The sequence below is a fragment of the Aotus nancymaae genome, unplaced genomic scaffold (genome assembly GCF_030222135.1).
Source record: "Aotus nancymaae isolate 86718 unplaced genomic scaffold, 86718_ANA_hifiasm-v0.15.2.pri h1tg000014l, whole genome shotgun sequence".
Lineage (NCBI taxonomy): Eukaryota > Metazoa > Chordata > Mammalia > Primates > Aotidae > Aotus > Aotus nancymaae.
The window spans coordinates 9,310,669-9,330,631 of record NW_026988425.1 but is presented as its reverse complement, the minus strand read 5'-3'; the positions used below and the strand labels follow the sequence as shown (position 1 = coordinate 9,330,631).

At 39.6% G+C, this 19,963-nt stretch overlaps 1 protein-coding gene across 4 annotated transcripts in view; it reads left to right on the top strand.

The window, feature by feature from the left end:
• The window catches only part of SEMA5A (semaphorin 5A), a 493,544-nt gene that overhangs the window by 105,220 nt on the left and 368,361 nt on the right, over positions 1-19,963 (top strand). For all 4 annotated transcript variants that reach the window (XM_064375855.1, XM_064375856.1, XM_064375857.1 and 1 more), the window contains exon 2: positions 911-1,006. The gene's annotated coding sequence lies outside the window, so the exon portion shown is untranslated. The remainder of the gene's footprint in view (positions 1-910; positions 1,007-19,963) is intronic.

The window sequence follows — 19,963 nt, the reverse complement described above, 5'->3', positions numbered from 1 at the left end:
CCTCCTGTTTCCCCTTCATCAGGGTGGGGAGGAAGAACGTCAGGGTGTTTCACATTTATCGCAGCCAGAGGCTGCCACCTGGGAAGGAAAAAGAGAAACTGGATGAACGAAGAGAACAGAACAAAGCACGAGCCCTGAAGTGCAGAATTTGACGTCACAGGCATCCTTCCCTGATGCTGGACACATTTCTCTTATGGACAATCGGTGGAAAGTCACCTATTTTTTCAGCTTCTGGCATACACGTTTCTGGAGGCTGGCGTTTTGTGGTCATCTTTCCATCCAATGACAACATCAAGTTTTCAGAATGTTTGTATATTAAATTGAATGAAGAGATAGGACAGATTTACTTGGTTTTGGTTAAGTGGCTTGTTTTTCATGATTTATAATTCTTTTTCCTATAAGACCTCATCATTGGACACCTAATAATATGTAAATAATAATACAAACTCAAATTTCTAGCAGAGTTTGTGCTACTGCCTTTATCTTCTGTTTTTGAAATGCTTTGCATAAGGTACCATGTGTTCCAAAAAATGGAATGAAAGCATCATCATGAAATGGACACGTTCATATAATAAATCTTCATTTAATTTTCAGACTGCTTAAGATAATTTCAGTGGGTTTGAAATAATGATTCTTTTCGATGTTTCATGAGAGTTATTTTATCTGTTAGCATTTAGATGTTGATTTCTTCTTTTCTGAAGAAAAAAATCCATCAGTGCACATGATCGTCAAATAGCGTAGCATAATTGTGATGCCAAGCTGTCCCGTGTCACTGCTCTAAGTCCTGCATGGCTGAAGCAGCTTATGCTGATCATTCAGGGCATTAATGGAACTTCATGGACTCCGTAACCGATGACCACACCTACTTTTAAAATGGGTTGACAGGATCTCTCTCTTTTCTTTTTTGAAGTGTTGGTGTATGAGACTTGGGCTGACGCGCCCACGTGGTATGGAGTCTGTGTGATTCATGACTGAGGAAACCCGGCCTCCACCCTCTCTCTCCTTGGTAAGTGAGACATCGAAATGGGAAGTGATGAGACCAAAAAAATTACAGGTTGAAATATTTTGATAGCTTGTGAGCTTTACTTCTGTTATTAAAAATGAGAGTGGGCTGGGCTTGGTGCCTCAGGCCTGTAATCCCAGCATTTTGAGGCCGAGGCAGGCAGATCACCTGAGGTCAGAAATTCCAACCTGGTCACATGGTGAAAACCCATCTCTACTAAAAATACAAAAATTAGCTTGGCGTGGTGGTGTGTGCCTGTAATCCCAGCTACTTAGGAGGCTGAAACCCTAGAATTGCTTGAACCCGGGAGGCGGAGGTTGCAGTGAGCCGAGATTGCGCCACTGCACTCCGGCCTGGGCAACAAAAGCGAAACTCTGTCTCAAAAACAAAAACAAAAACAAAAACAAAAAGGAAAAAAATGAGAGAGAATGAGCAAGCTTTTAGATACAGAAATCTTTCAAATAAAACGATTTTGGGCTTACGCCACCGCTGCATCACTCAGGAACCCGAAGACCTGAAAAGTCTTAGATGCTTCTCAGCATCTTCTGCCTCGCAGTGTGGCTGCCTGTCAGGTTTCGGTTTTGTCTCCTGCGGTTTCTTCTGTGCTCTGCCCTTCCACTTATTTGCAGTACATACCACTGTCATCTCACTTCCTGTTCTGGGACCTTCTGCGGTGCCCTGCGCCCGCTGGGTTATCGCTAAACCTCTCATGATCCTCTCAGGGGTCCTCCTGGTCAGGCCTCCACACAGCTTCCTCATTCCTGTGGCCCTGGGGCAGTGCGGGGACTGGCCCCCACTTCACAGTGGTCTGTCTCCACCACCAATCGTGCTTGTCTGGATCTTCCAGAGGCCGGCTCAGATATGCTGGCTTCACTGGAGCCTTTCTTAAGCACTTTAGACCTAGGTGTTGCCATGAGTTTTAGGGAGACTAGCAGAGAGGGAGGGGTGAAGGGGGATAGAGGGCTAGTGGTGTGGGAGAGGAACGAGTAAAGTGAGGGAAAGTGACAGTCTCATTCCAAATACTAGCACTGCAAAGACACTACTGTTGTTAATAAACTTCTTCGTTTTTCTCCCTAACTAAACAACCATCTCATGGTGGACAGGCTTATCTTTCTTCCCAATTCGCAAAGTGCTTTGCTGATTTTAGAGCATCCAGAGATTTTCTGAATAATTGGTGACCATTCCAGCCTTCGGATTTATGAGTTCCCAGTTCCTGTTTTCTTCTATGAGGAAGGCTAAATGGGTCTTATAGTTGGGCCCTCTGTATAGATGTACAGATGTGCTCAGCTGAGATGAGAGATTCTCCTGTGTAGTCTTTGTGTTTTGCGGAAGAAGAAACTGAGGTCTGCGTTGTGCATATTTCTCTAGCCCAGTAGATTCAGGTTCACATAGTGTCTTAACTGGAACCCCCCATTCCCTCTTCCATGGAGAACCACAGCACGTGAGAGCTGGAAGAACCACCACGTGGAGGCTATGCTGGCTCGCTGTGGATGGTCAGCAGTCATCATGATATAATGGGAAGAGTTATTAGCTAATGTAAGTCCTCACTGCATGCCAGGCCCTGCGCTGAGTGAGATGTTTTCGACTATCATGACAACCCTTTCAGGATTGTATTCTTATGGTCACTGTTTTAAAGATGAGGAAATTGAGGCACAGAAAGCTTAAGTAATCTGCCTGAAATTTGCAGTGAGTCAGAGGCAGAGCCGGGATTTGATTCTATCTTCTTAACCTTTACACAAAACTGCCTCTTAGCACTAAGAATGCCTCCCTAGAATAAGAATAGACGTATATTACTTTTTTATTCCTTACTGAAAATACTCAGACCTGTATAGAGAAGCTCAGAAGAGATATTAAGAAGTCAGTTTTTCAAACAGTAATCTAAATCAAGAATTGGTCAAATTTTTCTAAAAAGTGTGAGAAGACATTTTAGTGCTTACAGGCCATAGCGTCTCTGTTGCATCGCTCTGCCATTGTAATATGAAAACAGTCATAGATATGTAAGTGAATGGGCATAGCAGTGTTACAGTAAAACTTTATTACAAAGACAGGTGGCAGGCTGGATTTGGCCTGCAGGCTAAGTAGCTTTCTGAGCTGTGATTAACATGATCTTTGCAGTGCTGAAGATCTCATAGTGTATGAATGAGAGTGTTTCAGTGGACAGTAGGTATAAGTCCCTCAATGCAATTTATCTGAGATGCTTGGATTTTAATTATAAACAAATTTTAATGAAGTCTGTTGTAACTGCAAACCTTACACCTTGAAATAGGTCATTTGATGTTCCACTGCTTGACATAGTCCGTATGGCCCACATGTATCAGTCTAAGTCCCGCCTAACCTACAGCTTTTCTCAAATTAGGGCCTGAAAAATATTATTTTTTTGACAATTTGTTAGGCTGCTATGTATGACTCATTTATGAAATAAGTTTAGATAGTACTTCTTACTTTGGTTTCTAAATGTGACACTGTTAGTGTGCACCCTTATACATACTGCCTATTATATATATTAGGGTAAACATGCAATTCTCTTGGGCTGTCTGATAAAATTATGTGAACAAAAATGTTCTGGTCTCGAATATCCCTCTTTTATTATAAGCAAAGACAGAGTTTGAACAGGATTGACATGCTTAAATCATGAAATAACATGGTAGTACCCTTTACCACATAAACACAGTGAGTTATGTTACTTTAATTTTATTTTTTTATTACAAAAGGATAGTTATGACACTTAAAGGTGTATTTAACTCTCTACTATACCATTTACAAAGATTGGAAAAGAAAATTGAAAGATCAATTAATTTGTGTTTCTTTAAGCAGTTTAAGCAAGGAATGGTTGTACTCATTCATTCATTCATTCTCAGAAATCTGTGACTGCAGCAAACTCAAGAGCATGACAGATACAGCACAAGTTTTGGAGACATGCCTTTATCAGGGAGCTGCTGGTCCCGCGGTACTTACTCCATGTGTCATAGCAAAGTGTGCTTCACTTTAATAGCAATGACATAAAAAATAAAATTCTGATCATAAAAGTAATGGCAAGCTATCCTTGATACCTTATTAGCTGAAAAAGCAAATTGCAGAATAATATATTTAATATTATACCATTTCTCTTAAAAATACACACACATGCACAATCTCTAGCCACAAGTTCGTGTGTATTATGAAGTGTACTAGAATATATATTAATGTATAGCAAACTCTAAACAGAGATTGTCTCTGGTGTTTGCACTTTATCATCCCTGTGATCACTAATAGTATTATTATTTTTGCAATTAAAAAAATAAAAATGCATGAATGTAGTAAATGCTCATTATTGAAAATATATAAAAGAAGAAGAAAATTCAACTATAATGCCTCTATCGACGACAATCACAGATGGCATTTAATGTAGTCTTTTATGTGATATTTTTGATAAACAGTTAATGGAGTTGAGATTATGCTAGACGTAAAATTCTGCATACTGCTTTTTCACTTATGCATATTTTCTCATGTTATTGCAAATTGAAGAAAAACCCCTCATTTTAATGCGTGTGTAATATTCCCATTGTGTAAAGGCACTGTAATGTCATTTCCTGCTCTCTTTTGCAGAACACATGTTGTTTCCAATCCACAAAGTCATAGACCATGCTGAAATGAACATGAGCAGGGTGGTTTGGGAAACTTCATACACCTGAGTTCCAATCCTACTTTCCCGCCTTTGCACAGATCGCTGTATTTGGTGCATGAAGTACATGCTTCAACACCATAGCAGTTGTTATTGGAAAGTTTTTCTTTTAACTGAGGGTTAATTCATTAGCTCGGAAGAGCTATAGTTGATTTACTACATAAAACCCAGGGAGTCATAAAAGTCTGCCCATTGGCTTTGTAAAAGCATTGTAGATATTTATGCTTCATTTATATGTTGGAGGAATTTGTTTTGCTAAAAGTCACTCACTTTGAGTATCATTATTAATTGTTTTGGTCAATTTGATAATATTCATGTTTTTATGTTTCATTTTTACTCATTGTGTTACTTTGCTAATCTTGTTTCAAGCGATAATTAGCTATTATTCTGGGTTGAAGAGAGAGAAAGAGAGGAGGAAGGAGGGGAGGGAGGGAAAGAGAGAGAGAGACAGGACAGAGAGACAGAGAGAAGAGACAGAGAGAAAGAGAGAAAACAAACAAATATGGGAATTATTTGTCCAGATGGTATAACTGTTTAGCTATAGAGAATCAACGTTTTTCTTACAGACTGTAAGACTTAATTTTTAAGGATATTAGCTAATTATTGCATTGTTTTTTTCCCTATTCTTTTGCTTGTTTACTTTATCCTTTTAACTTAAACAAGTTTATTTTAGTGATGTCAGATTTTTTCTTGATAATGATTTTAATCAGTGCTTAGGAATTTAACAAAACATTTTCATCTATAAAATGGGAATAGTAAAAAAATTAACAAAAAAGTCTTTACTTTCTCCTGATCTCATTAAAAATATTTAACTGATTAATTCAGGAACAGATATTTAAAATATAGGTTTGCTTTTTAAAATCTTCTCAATGTTTTATTCTGCCTCTCTTTGTCCTTACTGAAAAAAATCAATCCTCAATTGTAATTTATGGTGGATGTTTCAGACAATAATATTTGTACAAGTTGGAGAAAAATCCAGCTGTGCACTTCTCCTTCCTACAAATAGAGACCATAGTTTAGAACCAGACAGCTTCAATTTTCTCATTCTTTTATTCATTCTTCGTTAGGGAGAAGGTAACTTTCATATTTTAAGATTTTATACAGCCTATGGCCTATATTTTAGCAACTGTATTTCATTTTGTAAAAAATTCATAGAACTTGACCTATTATATTGACCATGATTAAATCATGATCACAGTGCTCTGCTTCTTGGCCCATTCTTGTACCTAACTTTAGGTGTTTGCATAAAATGTTACATCGTGGGTATCGGAAGACCAAGTTAAGTCTGGTCAAATCACGTATGTATGGGTTGATGTCCTCATTTGTGCAGTCTCCAGCACTGACCTAAAATATTAATTTGTTGTGACGTGCATACAATAATGTTAAGGATAGGAGTTCAAAAGATTGAAACTAGATCTCACTTTCAGAGAGTCATACTTACCTGACTGTGGACAGATTGGACCAAGACTCAGCCCTCAGTCTTTACTTTTCTTGGATTTTGTTGGATTTCTTGGCTATAAAATAAGGAAAGTGAGAGGACATAGGTTTGGGTGTCGTAATAGGTAATGAAGGATTTCAACTAGTCACAGAGACCAAATACAAAAAACAAAACAAAACAAAACAGTGCCTGCTGAGTTGCTGACAGTGTTTCTTTTGGTGCCACTTTCCTTGATAGAAATTTTATTTGTGGAGAGTTTCAGTGCATCTCTACATGTATTGTTGATAGGAAGTACACACTTGCTTAAACATGCTGAGTGGTTGTAATTTGGGACAAAGGTTTAGCCTGTCCAGTCTTAATAATGTCAGAAATAACAGGGCTATAGACAGCACTCCTTAGTTCCGTCCTGTTGTGGTAGTCAGCCTGATGGAAAATCTCTTTGAGGCCATCCAGAAAGGCCCGTGCAGAGCTGATCTTTTCACTCCACTTACCAAAGTTCACGGACAGAATTGTCGGCTTCCATTATCCCCATTAGAATGCACTGGAATTCCCCATTACGGGACTTGGGAAATCTTGCCTCTCTCTCTGTTCTCTGCTGTTTGAGATGTGGGCCTTTTCCCTTCTTGTGTTTAGGTGAATGTCTGCCAAGTGTGTTATCTTCCTGAAGGTCACCAGCTTTATGGCTACTATAAATATTTGTGAATCACAGCTGTGTGGTGAAGTTCAAAATTCATTTTCTTTCCTTAGTTTCGTGATTGAGTGAGGCTGGGAGGGGTGGATGTGTGCTGTTTATTCTCGGACACCCATTAGAGGGGCAGATGTGTGTGGGGTTAATTGCTTGGATTTGAAGATTTACATGTGCACGTAAGGGTACTGCCCTGTCGATGACACTGTGTGTAAGATCTTTTTTTGGCAGAACTTTCCTAAGGGCATAAAAATGACCCCATGTTTGGATCTTTGGATTTCATGGGCCTTTGGGGATTTTCCTGAACTGTGGTTTCCAGATCAGAGTACTGGAGAGGCCTCTGTAGCTGCAGGGCCACAGACCTAATCAGTTCATGCTTTATCTAGCAGGGCTTTCCATGGGGGTTTCCTGTGTGTTGTGCCTCTTTGAGTCTCCCAGACCACAAAGGGATCAGAGTCATTTTGGTTTCTTTGTTTTTGTTTAAAGCCTGAGCAGTAGCCACAGTTGGTTAAACCAAAGCAGAAAAAGCAAAGGTTGGAAAGTTGGTTGGGAGATTCTGGGAAGTACATACCACCATATTTTCGTATAGCAGTATTTAAGAATAGTGCACTTACATTTCCAGTGCTGAGGAATTAGGTGGGTTGATCTAAGTTGTTTACCGTAGCATGGGCTTTTTTGTAGTATATATAAATTGGGGTACCCTTCTCACAGCTCAGGGGTCACATACTTTTTGAGAATTGTTCCTCTTTTTTCGATTGCAGGCCACGTCTTCACTACAGTGATGTTTTAAAGGTGAGGTACGTACTCAAGTGGGGCAATCACAATATCCCAGCTGGTGGCCACTCTGATTAAATCTGATGGAAACTCTTGACCCAAGTTTGGCCAAGCTGTATCTCATTCATTTGCTCCTACAGTACTTAAGCAGTTATTTCCTTTCTTTCCTGTATAATCGGTTTTTATTTTCCCCTCTATGCTGTTTTTATTTCAATAGGAATGGAAATATCTACCATCTTAAGAAAAATTTGACGTGTGGCCTCTAATTTTCTCTTTAGTTATCACACATTTCTTTCCTTTTTGCTAAAAAAGCCTTTGTTTAAAGTGCTTGCCTGAACTTGTTGTCCATTTCTGCCTTTTTATTGCCTTTTGAGCCCACTCTGATCCCTTAGTCATTCCTTCAGCGCTGCCTAGTCAAGATCACCCATCACCGCCATGTTGCTAAATCCAGCAGTTGAGGCTCAGTCATCATCATGCTTAACAGTTAACAGCTTTCATACATACCATCAATCCTTCTCACCTCCTTGACATACTTTCTCTACCTGGCTTTAGGATGCTGCATTTCCCTGGACTGACCTCATATCTCTGGGCTTTGCCTCTTAGCCTCAAATGGTATCTCCCTGCCATCCAAGCATTGGAGTCCCATAAGGTTCAATGCCTGGGCCTTGTCTCTTTTCCCACCATTGTCACCATTTGGAAATCTGTTCCAGCCTCATGACTTCAGTATCATTTGCACACTAATTACTCTCACGTGTCTATCTCCAGCCAAAAACCTATCCTCTAAGCTCCAGAATTAAATATGTATTCAACTGTCTATTTAACTTGACAACTGGATGTCTAATTTATGTCTTCAAATTAACCACATCCAAACTGAGCTCTTCTCTCCCCAAAACCCCTAGCCATACCCTTTATTAATGGCAAGTCCAGTCTTCTACTTCCTCAAGCTGAAACAGTTGGAATAATATTTGATTATTTTCTTTCTCTGTCACCCCACACCCCAGCTGTCAACAAATTGTATCGTTGTTGGTTATTTTTTCAACATATATCCAGAATATGACCTCTGCTCAGCACCGTGACTGCTCCCTGCCTCAGCTGAGCTCCCAGCAACTTGGTCCCTGTGAGTGCTCAGGTCTTGTGGCCGTCTCCCTGCTTCTGCTCTTGCGCCTCCCTGGTCTGTTCTCCACACAATGACCAGACAGGCCCTCTGGTCAAATCTCCAGCAGCTGCTGCCTTATTCAGATTGAAAGTCAGCTTCCTCACCTGGCCTGCCAGGCACCACGTGTCCCTTCTTTGTCCTCATCCTCTCTCTTTCTCTCCCAAGCACCTCACTTTATTAAGAGTTCTTCGCTCTATTCATGGCAAGTCCAGTCTTCCGCTTGCTCAAGCCGAAACAGTTGGAACATTATTTCCAGCTACACTGGCCTCCTTGCTCTCCCTGGAAAGGAGTAGCCACATTCCTCTCTGTGTTTTCATACTGACTCCTTTCTATGCCTGCAACATTCTTTACCTGAAGATCCCCGAAGGTAGCTCCTCGTCCTACTTCAGGTTTATTCAACTCTTACTTTCTCAGGAGACATTCCTGATCAAATGATTAAAATGGAAACAGCCTATTTTCCTTCTCTGCTTTATTGCTTTCATTCCAAGGAACTTAGCACTGTCTAATACATGAGATATTTTGTTTATCAATTTTACATAAATTCTGTCCTCCCTCCTCATGTAAGCTCCATTTTGCCAAGGATTTTGCTTATTTTGATCAATCATTGCTCCATTCCTAGGCTAGGTAAGGGACTAGTATGTAATAAGATGTCAATAATTATTTGTTGAGTAGGTGGATTGATAGATGGATTTTTCTGGGACTTTCTGAGTTGAATGAGTAATACTCTATTTCTAATTTGGGCATAGAGCTATGAGGTTAGCTAAGAGAAGAGGAATGGGATTCTTCCTCCTCATCCCCAATCAGAGATTCACGCATTTGGCATAGTTTCCCCCACATGGTTCAGTGGGTAGATATTTGCTCATTCACCAGTTCTCAGCTAATCTGTTTCCTTTTCCACAAACCTTTCTCTCCCTTCTCCATGGCCAGATAAATAAAGTTGCACATCCCTGCAATGGAAATTTAAAGTCGGATTCATCGTAATATTTTGTAAATACATATAGTCCTTCGTCTTCACACTGTGAAGTCCTTGGCTTGATTATTGCATCTGTCTTCCCAGTATTTAACACTCTGGCACATAATAAGCACCAAATACATATATGTTATTTAATGAAGTGATTCAGATGGAAATTTTGTAAAATATAACTTCTCTAATGGTCCTTAAGAGTGTGATGAAATGTGCTCCACTAGCCTTCTGATTGTGCTATATTTAAGAAGTTTATTGCATAATTTTACAATAATTAAATAATTATATTTGCTGTAGCCATTATAGACTGTCCCCATATTGTCCAGCTGGGGCCATTCATTTTACTGCTTTCTCAAATAGTCTTTGCTGTTTTCCAGTATAACTGAACATCACTTAGTGTGTACCAAAGAAAGGAAAGACTGTGAGATCCTTTTAAAGTCTGTTTCTTATTAATGGTTATCTATGAGTTGTAGAAGAGAACAGAAAGGAAGGTGAGGTTTTCAGATAGCACGAAGACTGAAACTAATGTGGCTGCTTTCCTGCACTGTAGGATTTGATATCACTTCCTTCCTGGCATCTAAAGTATCTTAAAGTGAGCATTTGAACACTATCAGTATTACGGTGTAATTTCACAGTATCATCTTCAAGGAGTATGTATTAAACATAAAAATAGTGCGGAACAGCATGACGATCAGGTTTTGTGGTGAGCCAAGCTCAGAAGACTGAAATCGTATTTCCTGTAACATAGTTATCTGGATGTACATGTCCAGAGGACAGCACTAATGTTTAAGAGTATCTGCCTTGCTCTGAGCACAGTTCTGGGTCAGTTGGATGGATGGAAAGATAGATAGATAGAGTCGAATATATATATATATATGTGTGTGTGTGTGTGTGTGTGTGTGTGTAGTATATTTAGAGTCGAATAAACATAAAGATAGAATATCTACCTATATAAGTGTATATATATAAATAATACAGGGATAGATAAATAGATATAGAGATAGCCTTATCATTGGATACACCCTGGTGCATTAGCTGCACGAGGACAGGGTTAAAATCTGTGCAATCTATATCTAAAACAGTATACTAATACCCAGCTATGCAACTTAATTCTGAATTTGTGGCAAATCAGGGGTAGGCTGCTGAAGGATCCGCCTACTAAAGGAAAACCACAGCCTAGATAGCACTGTTTAAATAAAAACTTTTCACTAACTTGGTGCTACACGCACATGTGTGTCTATGGACACACACATGCGCTTGCATGCACGTGCGCGCGCGCGCGCGCGCACACACACACACACACACACAGTATGGAGAGTCACTCACCTTCCTTACATCCCTGAAGATATAACTGTGCCTTCTTGCTGGTGTGTTTCTAGCTGAGAGCAGCAGATGCGATGTATTCGTCAGCCTGGCACAGGGATGAGGCAGACTGGCATAACCAAGAAGGCAGAATGTTAGAGAAGCAGGAGGAGGACAGCACGTTTCCTCTGTCAGTGCTCAGCCTGAAACATCACCAGAGAACCAACATATGCTTCGATATGCAGACGTATTGTTTTTCTCCCAAATCACTGTCATTTTTGTATATTTTCCTGAAATTCCTTTCTTCTTAACTCACCTTGATATGTAGTTATATGTTAACTTTATTATTCTGCTGTAGTGTGTTCTAGGAGTTGATTTTATTTATTTTTCTTCACCTGGGACAGAATCTTGCTCTGTCACCCAGGCTGGAATGCAGTGGTGTGATCTCTGCTCACTGCAATTTCTGCCTTCCAGGTTCAAGTGATTCTCCTGTCTCACCCTCCCAAGTAGCTGAGATTACAGACACCCACCACCGTGCGGGCTAATGTTTGTATTTTTAGTAGAGACAGGTTTTCGCCATGTTAGTCAGGCTGGTCTTGAACTCCTGACCTCGTGATACACCTGCCTTAGCCTCCCAAAGTGCTGGGATTACAGGCATGAATCACCATACGCTGCCAATTTCATTTTCAAAAATAACTTTATGTTTTATGTACTGGACTATATTCTTTTAATATTATTTTATAAACCAGGTATATAAAAGGTCTATGTAAAGGTCTCAGAAATTTCTTCTGGGATATCATATTAGCAGCAATGAAAAAGTGAATTATGACAGTGCAACTCAGTTCTCTGATTACAATATTAAGAGCCTTGTATGTTTTCTAACTTTGACTCTTATTTTCTTGCTCATTTTTTGTCTTTAAGGCAGATCATATACAAAGTAATTATTGTTTCCTTGAGCAAATACTAAATGACCAAATATACCCGAAACAAACATTTCTAATCACATGTGCACTTTGTGAAGCCTTTATTGATCTGGAGTAGGTTTTCTTGTCTTTTCTCAAGCATGTGCCAGTTCCCCAAGTGTAGAAAAATGGAATGTAGCTCATCCTGGGTCACCTCCACGGGCCTGCGGTAGTCATCTGTGTTTGGATCCAAAGGAGGACTGGAACATGTTCAGGGCAAGTCATTAAACAGTTCCTTGCAATGTAGCAATGACAATCCAAACGTAATAATGTGGATTGTCCAACATTTCCAAATCTGAAACATTTTTTGAAGCACTGGTAATAACTTGGTGATAATTCATAATGCTTATATATTATTTGAGCACTTCCTGCATGCCAGACACTGCTTTTTGCCTGTCATTTCATCTTCTCAACAAGCATAAAAGCTCTAATATTATCCCCATTTAAAGGTGAGTGAACAAATTGTGGCAAGGTTAAGAAACCTGTGAGGCCTCCTGCATGGCTGAGCCCAGTGGATAATATTATAACTTCTTAATCCACCATGTGTTTTACCCCTTTTGTTTTCTAAAGGTCCCCAGGGGCTCCCTCTTGGTAGAATATTACAGAAAAGAATTATAAAACAATAAAACCCACCTATTCTACATTTTATGGCAAAGTAAAGCAGCTATAGGTCTCTCCAGATGGAATCTTGGTTTTATTTCACTGAGCTAGCAAATATTTTGAGGGTTGGAACCCACCCTCAATGTGTAATTTCCTTGCAGAAAACACATGATCGGTGGTTGATCTGAAACAAAAATCCCTCAAGGACAGACATCTGTATAAACAAATGGTGTCTCTGAAACATCTCTTCCTGTACATGGGGTCATCAAGGGCTAGCGGGCATCTCAATTAATGTCTGATTGGAAATCGTGCTTCTACTCTTTCTGTAACACACTAACTGTTTTTCTTGAAAATTGCAGTCAGAGTGACCATGAGAAATAACTTGCATTCTCCTTCCTCCCCAGGTATTTTTTATATTGTTATTATACTTTAAATTCTGGGGTACAAGTGCAGAATGTGCAGGTTTGTTACATAGGTATACACGTGCCATGTGGTTTGCTGCATCCGTCACCCTGCCATCTACATTAGGTGTTTCTCCTAATTCTATCCTGCCCCTATCTTTGTGAACACATGTAATGTGTGAGCCTCATTTTTAGGCACTGGCAATATACTGGTAAACACGATAGATAGGCTCCTGGCTCTCCTGGAGCATACCTTTTTTTTTTTTTTTTTTTTGAGACAGAGTCTTGCTTTGTCGCCAGGCGCCAGGCTGGAGTGCAATGGCACAATCTCAGCTCACTGCAACCTCCGCCTCCCAGGTTTAAGCAATTCTCCTGCCTCAGCCTCCCGAGTAGCTGTGACTACAGGCACACGCCACCATGCCCAGCTAATTTTTGTATTTTTAGTAGAGACGGGGTTTCACCATGTTGGCCAGAATGGTCTCGATTTCTTGACCTCGTGATCTGCCCGTCTCAGCCTCCCAAAGTCCTGGGATTACAGGCTTAAGCCACCTTGCCCGGCTGAGCATACATTTTTAATGGAAGAGTTAGACCATAAGCAGTAATTGCATTCTCAATAAATGAAGTGTTGTACAGTGGTAAGTGCTATGACAAGAATTCAGATAGGTTCATGTGACACAGAGTGAATAGGGGACAGCCTTGGATTGGTTTGTGTGTAGTGGGGAAGGGGACAGTGGTATGAATTGAGCCCACAGAGATGGGCAAGTGTTAGCACATATAGTGCTTTGTAAGCCGAGACATGAAACTTCTATGCCTGTTAGGGGCATTGGGAACCCTTTGGAGAAACAGTGGTAAGATATGAGTTATTTATGTTTCTAAACTGTCATGTAAATTATCAGGGTTACCACTGGGTCAGGAGAAGGGATTGCAGAGTAGCTAGAGAGGAAGCAGGAAAACCAGGTTGAAGCATCCACAGATGATGGGGCCAGGCGTGATGGTGGCACAGACTATGGGGTTGTTAGTGGACAAGGAGAAAAGTGAATGGCTTTGACATTTTCACAGGTAGAGTCTGTGGTGCTCTGATGGATTGTGCATTGGGGAGAGGGGAAGATAAATTAAGAATGAATTGGAAGTCTTAGAGCACAGTAAGTGTGGACTATTTACTGAGGCACAGAAGCCCTGAGGAGGTGTAGGTTTTGGAGGGAAAAACAACAGTTCTCTTAGGGCAATGCTAATTTTGGGTTGAAGGCTTTCATTTCTCATCTGGGTCTAGAGATTAGGCAGTTAGATAAACAAGTGTGGGCTGTCGAGGAATGATTGGGAATAGAGCTGCGTAGTTGGGGGTCATTGCCATATTGTTAGTATATTTGAAATCCAGGGCCTCTCACCTGGGAGATGCCTCAGACATGTTTGGGGAAGGTATTGGCATCTGTTGCAAAGCTCCTCAAAATATTTCATTTGATATAGTAGTGCTTTGATACTTCAGAAGTGATCTTAAAAGTGACAGAAAAGCTCAAAGGTAATTCTCCTCTTGAGGGATTTCATTCAACATCTTAGTAGCAAAATTCTCCACTGTTGTGTTGTAAAATGCCATTCTGGCTAGAGGAAATAAGATCAGACTCTTACAATGAAATATTCCATGTGAGTTCCTTTCAGCATTTATTTTGCCTTTTATTTCTCCCAATCAGCAGTTCAGGCTTTCATTCTTCTCAAAACCAGGCTCTTTCCAGTTGAGTCTTGGAAGGTGCTGAGCAAGGTAAGACATAGGCTACATAACAATTTTTCTAGTTTTCTTAGTTACCAAATTGCTACTTTCTGACACTAAAAATTTGCTCTACGGTATTCTCATTCCAAACTGCTCTTTTAATTATTGTATTTTTTTTCCCAGAGACCTTGGGCTGGTGAAAAGTTAGTGTTTGAGAGGCCTGCTGAGTATTTTTGTCCATGTAGTTCACATTTTCAGTGTCAGTTCCAGCTGCAGGAGGCATACCTGTTGACTCATTGAATCTCTGTGAACATTTGTGATGTGTTGGGTGAGAGGCTCTTTGACCTGCTGTTAATAAAATGCAGCGGTCAGTGATGCAGGCCAGAGGGCCACTCAGTGTTTGATTCCCTGCAAGGATTTTTGTTAACCTCACTTGCATTGTTAACACCTTTTGTAAGAGGATCAAACCTATGAAGCTCAGGATGTCACCAGAGTTTTGTCAGTGGCTTAGAAGTTTGATTTTCTATCAAAGAGAAATGCATTTGGCCTATTAATGTAAAGCTGAAGGCTCACATTTCTCACAGTTAATGAAGACAAGATTTGGCACTGGCCATTAGGATTCCCTGAGGCAGAAGGATTCTACTGTAAAGCGGAATATAGGACTGTATGTTGAGAAGCAGTGGGTTGTGAGCTCCTAGAATCCACAGTGAAGACTTTGTGAAAAGGCTGTGCACCATTTGAGAGGCACAATGATCAAGAACTTGTCAAAATAGGCGAGCTCAGGAATAAAACAGATAACTAAGGAGTGAGTTATTTTCATCCAGTGGATCATTTCGTTGGTAAAATGCCATTATGGAAAGTAGTTTATAAATAATCCAAAATATCTCATTTTAAAAATTCATGATTTTTTAGCACTTGTGAATCACCTCTCAAGAAAGCCATTTGGAACAAGTCTAGTGGGGAAGCAGGTGGTCAGAAGTCAACCTTCTGCCTCCGGAATGGCACTCAGCCTGAATTTTAAAATTATGTGTTTCTCCTTCTCTGTTGCATGGTGGTGTTAAAATCTCAGATAATACATCCTTAAATGAATGATGCTGAGTTCACTGAGGGCAGTAAAATACAAAGGTGGAATTTGCATCAACTGTTCAGGACCTTTAACACTGGCTTGCATCAGACTCAGAGAACAAATCCCCTGTGATATCGCTTCTTCATAAAATGATTTTACAGTTGATCCTGGCTTGCAGATGGAGTCAGTGAAAGAAAAGTAGATTCCATTATACTTTCTAAGATTAATTTTATTGCACTATTTTTGGCATTAGAAATATAATTGAATGTCCTCTTTGTTAAGATGATACCGATAATAGTCTGATAAAAATTCAGCAAGATAGCAGCAACATAAACAACACTGAAAAATGCTTCGGAAGATCAGACAGAATGATAAATCTGTTTCTCTTTCCAGTCACCTAACAAAAAAGCATATGACTTTATTACTTGGAAAATTCTGAAAAATGACAGATCTCGAGAAAGAAACCCTCCATGGAAATGTAAGAAACCAGTTCTCTGGTTGACTGCATTCTGTTGGCCTTCTTGTTTTTATGTCTAAATAGGGGAAAACTTTGATACTACATACCATTTTTAAAGAAACAGAGAGTCAGTTCTTCCCTTAAAATTCACCTTATTTTATATGTAAACAGCTACACTTCTCCCCTTTCATGATGCCTTCTTCTCCTGATGCTGGAGACAGTTTTGGGGCTCAGAATTCTGGTCTGTGTTTATGTTTGGGTAAAAGACTCCATGCTATGTACAGCATACAGTAATAATTTTAACTGAAAATTCCAAGTCAGTTGCTTTGCCCAGGTTGAAGAATTATCCAGAGAGCAACACCCTAGTAACATCTGTTTTGGAGGATGAGACCAGCTGTGTTAATGACTTGGTGTATGATGGCATTCTAATAAGCCAAGGAAGGGGCAAGGTGGCATCTGTGCCAAAGGTTAAGAAAGCATTCTTAAACATGTAGTTTTATTTATACTGGATTCTTTCCAAGTTTGTATTTCACTGAATGTTTTATCTTAATAGTTGCAGAACGAGAATTTTCTGCTGATTCCTTCTCTCTTTTTGGCAACCTAAGGGATAGACTGCAATTTGGTTATCATTAAAAAACTGTGCTAAAAGATGACATAAACCATCTAAAAAGTCTAGCATCAGATAGAAATAGTATTTGCAATCCCTGTAATAGGAATAAAGTTAATATTTCTAATATATAAAGAGCTCTTATAAATTGATGGGAAAAATTCAAGCAGCCCATAAGAAAATGGAAAAATATATGAATAGGTAATTCACGTAAGAGCAAAATCCTCATATCCAGTAAGTAGATGAAAGATGTTCTGTCCATTCCTGTTAGGATAATTCAAATAAGATATTATTCTTCTGACTGGCCAAAAAGAGAGAGAGAATAAAGATAACACCATGGCAGGTAAGGATGCTGATTGAAGGGGACTCTCACCCATGACAGATGGAAACATGAATTACTCACATTTTTGGGGAAAGCAGTTTGATAATCCTAATTAAAAATATACAAACTCTTTCACCCAGTATTACAACCCCTGGGAATAGGTACTATACAAAGAAAAACACCAGTATATAATATATGAGGGCATATATAGTGTAAAAATAAAAATAGCAGCATGCATCTGTAAGGGCATGTATAGTGAACGTTTTATAGAAGCTTTCTTAGTGCTTCCTTTCCTCTCTCCCCAAAATCAATCTCACATATTGAATTGAATGTGTATCAATAAAGTATAGATTATATGTCAGTTAGGTTATAAGAATATCTCAGATGTGATTAAAGATTAATTTAAATTACATCTGGTTACCTTGGAGAGATTTTATGATATTAGGAGAAAAATCTCATAAAGTAAAATGACCTCCATCCCCTGTGTCTGAATACCTGTGTTTGTATGTTATTGCAGAAACATGGAGGAAGATATAGAAGGCAATCCACTAGAGTGTTAGCACTGATTATGTGGGTAGGAGAAGAAATAAGTTCAAAAGAAATGGCCCTGAAATAGGCAGTAAGCTTGCAAAAGTATGAAGATTTGGGAAATGGGGCCACGAATTCTAACACTGTTGTTCTGGACATAGCAGAGGCCTGGTTACAAGTAAGATTGTCAGAGAGCGTTTCTATTTTCTAAAGGGCTTGAAATAGTCTTACAAGGGCTATAGGCCATCATCCAGCCCCCAGTCATTGCTTCCTTGTGTCAGGAATCATGTTTCTGACAATTCATTCTTCTTTGAAAGTTCCCTTCTTAAAATACCAGCAGTCAGGAGCAATGAATTAGACATCCTTAAGTCTGCCCTTAGGTATTTGATGTAAGATATTTAATATTTCCCCTTCTCTCCAGCACACGAGTAACCCTGTGCAAGTCAAAAAGGCTCCCTGTGTCTCATTTTCCTCTTCTGTGAGTATAACTACCATAATTCTTTTGTGCATTACAGGTAGTGACAAATACTATAATTAAGGTAAATTATAATGGTAAATGCATAACTTTTTATTCCAAGGGTGTTGCATAAAGAAAGATGGAATGTAATACAGCCCACCAGCACCATTCTGTTGGCAAATGCTGCTGCTGTCCTTAAGAGCAGGGGCTTCCATGAGTTTTACCAGTCTCTCTGGTACAGTTTTTGAAGCACCCCTGTGTATTGCACATGGCTTATGACGGAGCACTATGTGTGCATGTTACCAGTGGAGAAATGAAACAGTTCAGCCCTGGAACAAAGGCCCTTACATTATTTGAACTCCATCTGGAACCAATGTGGCCACCGAGGGGCCCAACAACATCCTGAAAGCAGTGGTTTGGCTGCAGATGTGCTAATAGAGCTTTTGGGATGTACATCAAAGAGCATCTACTCTAGACATAACTTTTCTCTGTGTGACACCACAGGCAGACAAAAGTTGTTCTTAATTTGCCCCTCTGAAATCTGACTTGTTTTTGTTGGTTATTTGTTGTGTTGATTTAATTTGAGCTTTGCCATATCTTATCATACAATGATTCTTGAGAAAAATAATGAAATGCTCCTGGATGATAAACAGAAGTCATTTGGATGTCATTTATAAAATGCTAAGTCTGCCATGTACTTGTGTGTTCTTGCAGGCTCTAGGAAACAGACAAAGCCCCCTATTTTATCTCAGGATCTTATCAGGGCCCATCTGTGACTTTTTAGGTTTGCACACCATCAAAAGAGGTTGACCAGATGTGTGCATGTTTAAAACGTGTTCTTAGAAGATGCAACAACAGGTCAGTCAGCATCCTAGACCATCATTGCCTCATGCTCTTTGATCCTGAGCTCAGATGTACGGTTTTGCCTCACTGACCATGACCATTGAACATGAGTTTGCACTGCCTTTCCTCTGTCTTTCCCCTTCCTTTCTAAGTGAGGCAACAGTCTGGCCAAAACATTTTCTGTAGACATCTACAGAACACTCCACCCAACAACCACAGAATATACATTTCTCTCATCTGTACACAGACTGTCTTCTAAGATCGACCACGTGCTTGGTCACAAAGCAAGCCTCAGTAAATTCAGAAACAGGGAAATCACACTCTCAGACCACAGTTCTATAAAAATAGAAATCAATACCAAGATCTCTCAAAACTATACAAGTACATGGAAATTGAACAACTTACTCCTGAATAACTCCTTGGTGAACATAGAAATTGAGGCAGTAATAAAAAGAAATCTTTGAAATTAATGAAAATGAGGACACATCTTATCAAAATCTCTGGGATGCAGCCAAAGCAGTGTTAAGAGGAAAGCATATAGCCCCAAGACGTCTTCATCAAGAAGTTAGAAAGGTCTTAAACTAACAATCTAACTTTGTACCCAACATAATTAGAAAAAAAAGAAATAAGAACACATCAACTTGAAAGCTAGCAGAAGAAAATAAATGACTAAAATTAGAGATGATCTATTTGTCCTTTACTTTTTCCTAAATTGTTAGGATGCCTATTACCTGCCTGAGCCCTTCTTAGCACCAGCAGATGTCTCTGGATACATTCTATTTCATTATTGCTCCTCATCAGCATCAGGAGCACAGGTTAGTACAATTTGATTACAAATACATATATGTCAGAGTTCCTGTTCCTAGAGAGCTTATGCTTTAGTGTGCCTTTAGTATTTGTGAACTGTGTGGGGCAGTTGTTAGATGTAGAGGATGAAGAACACTCCTATTACAGGGCAGGAATTTCCTGCAAATGGCAAGGCTTTGATTACCATCAGGGGAAGGGGGCAGAGGATTATAGCCGGAACCAAATGCT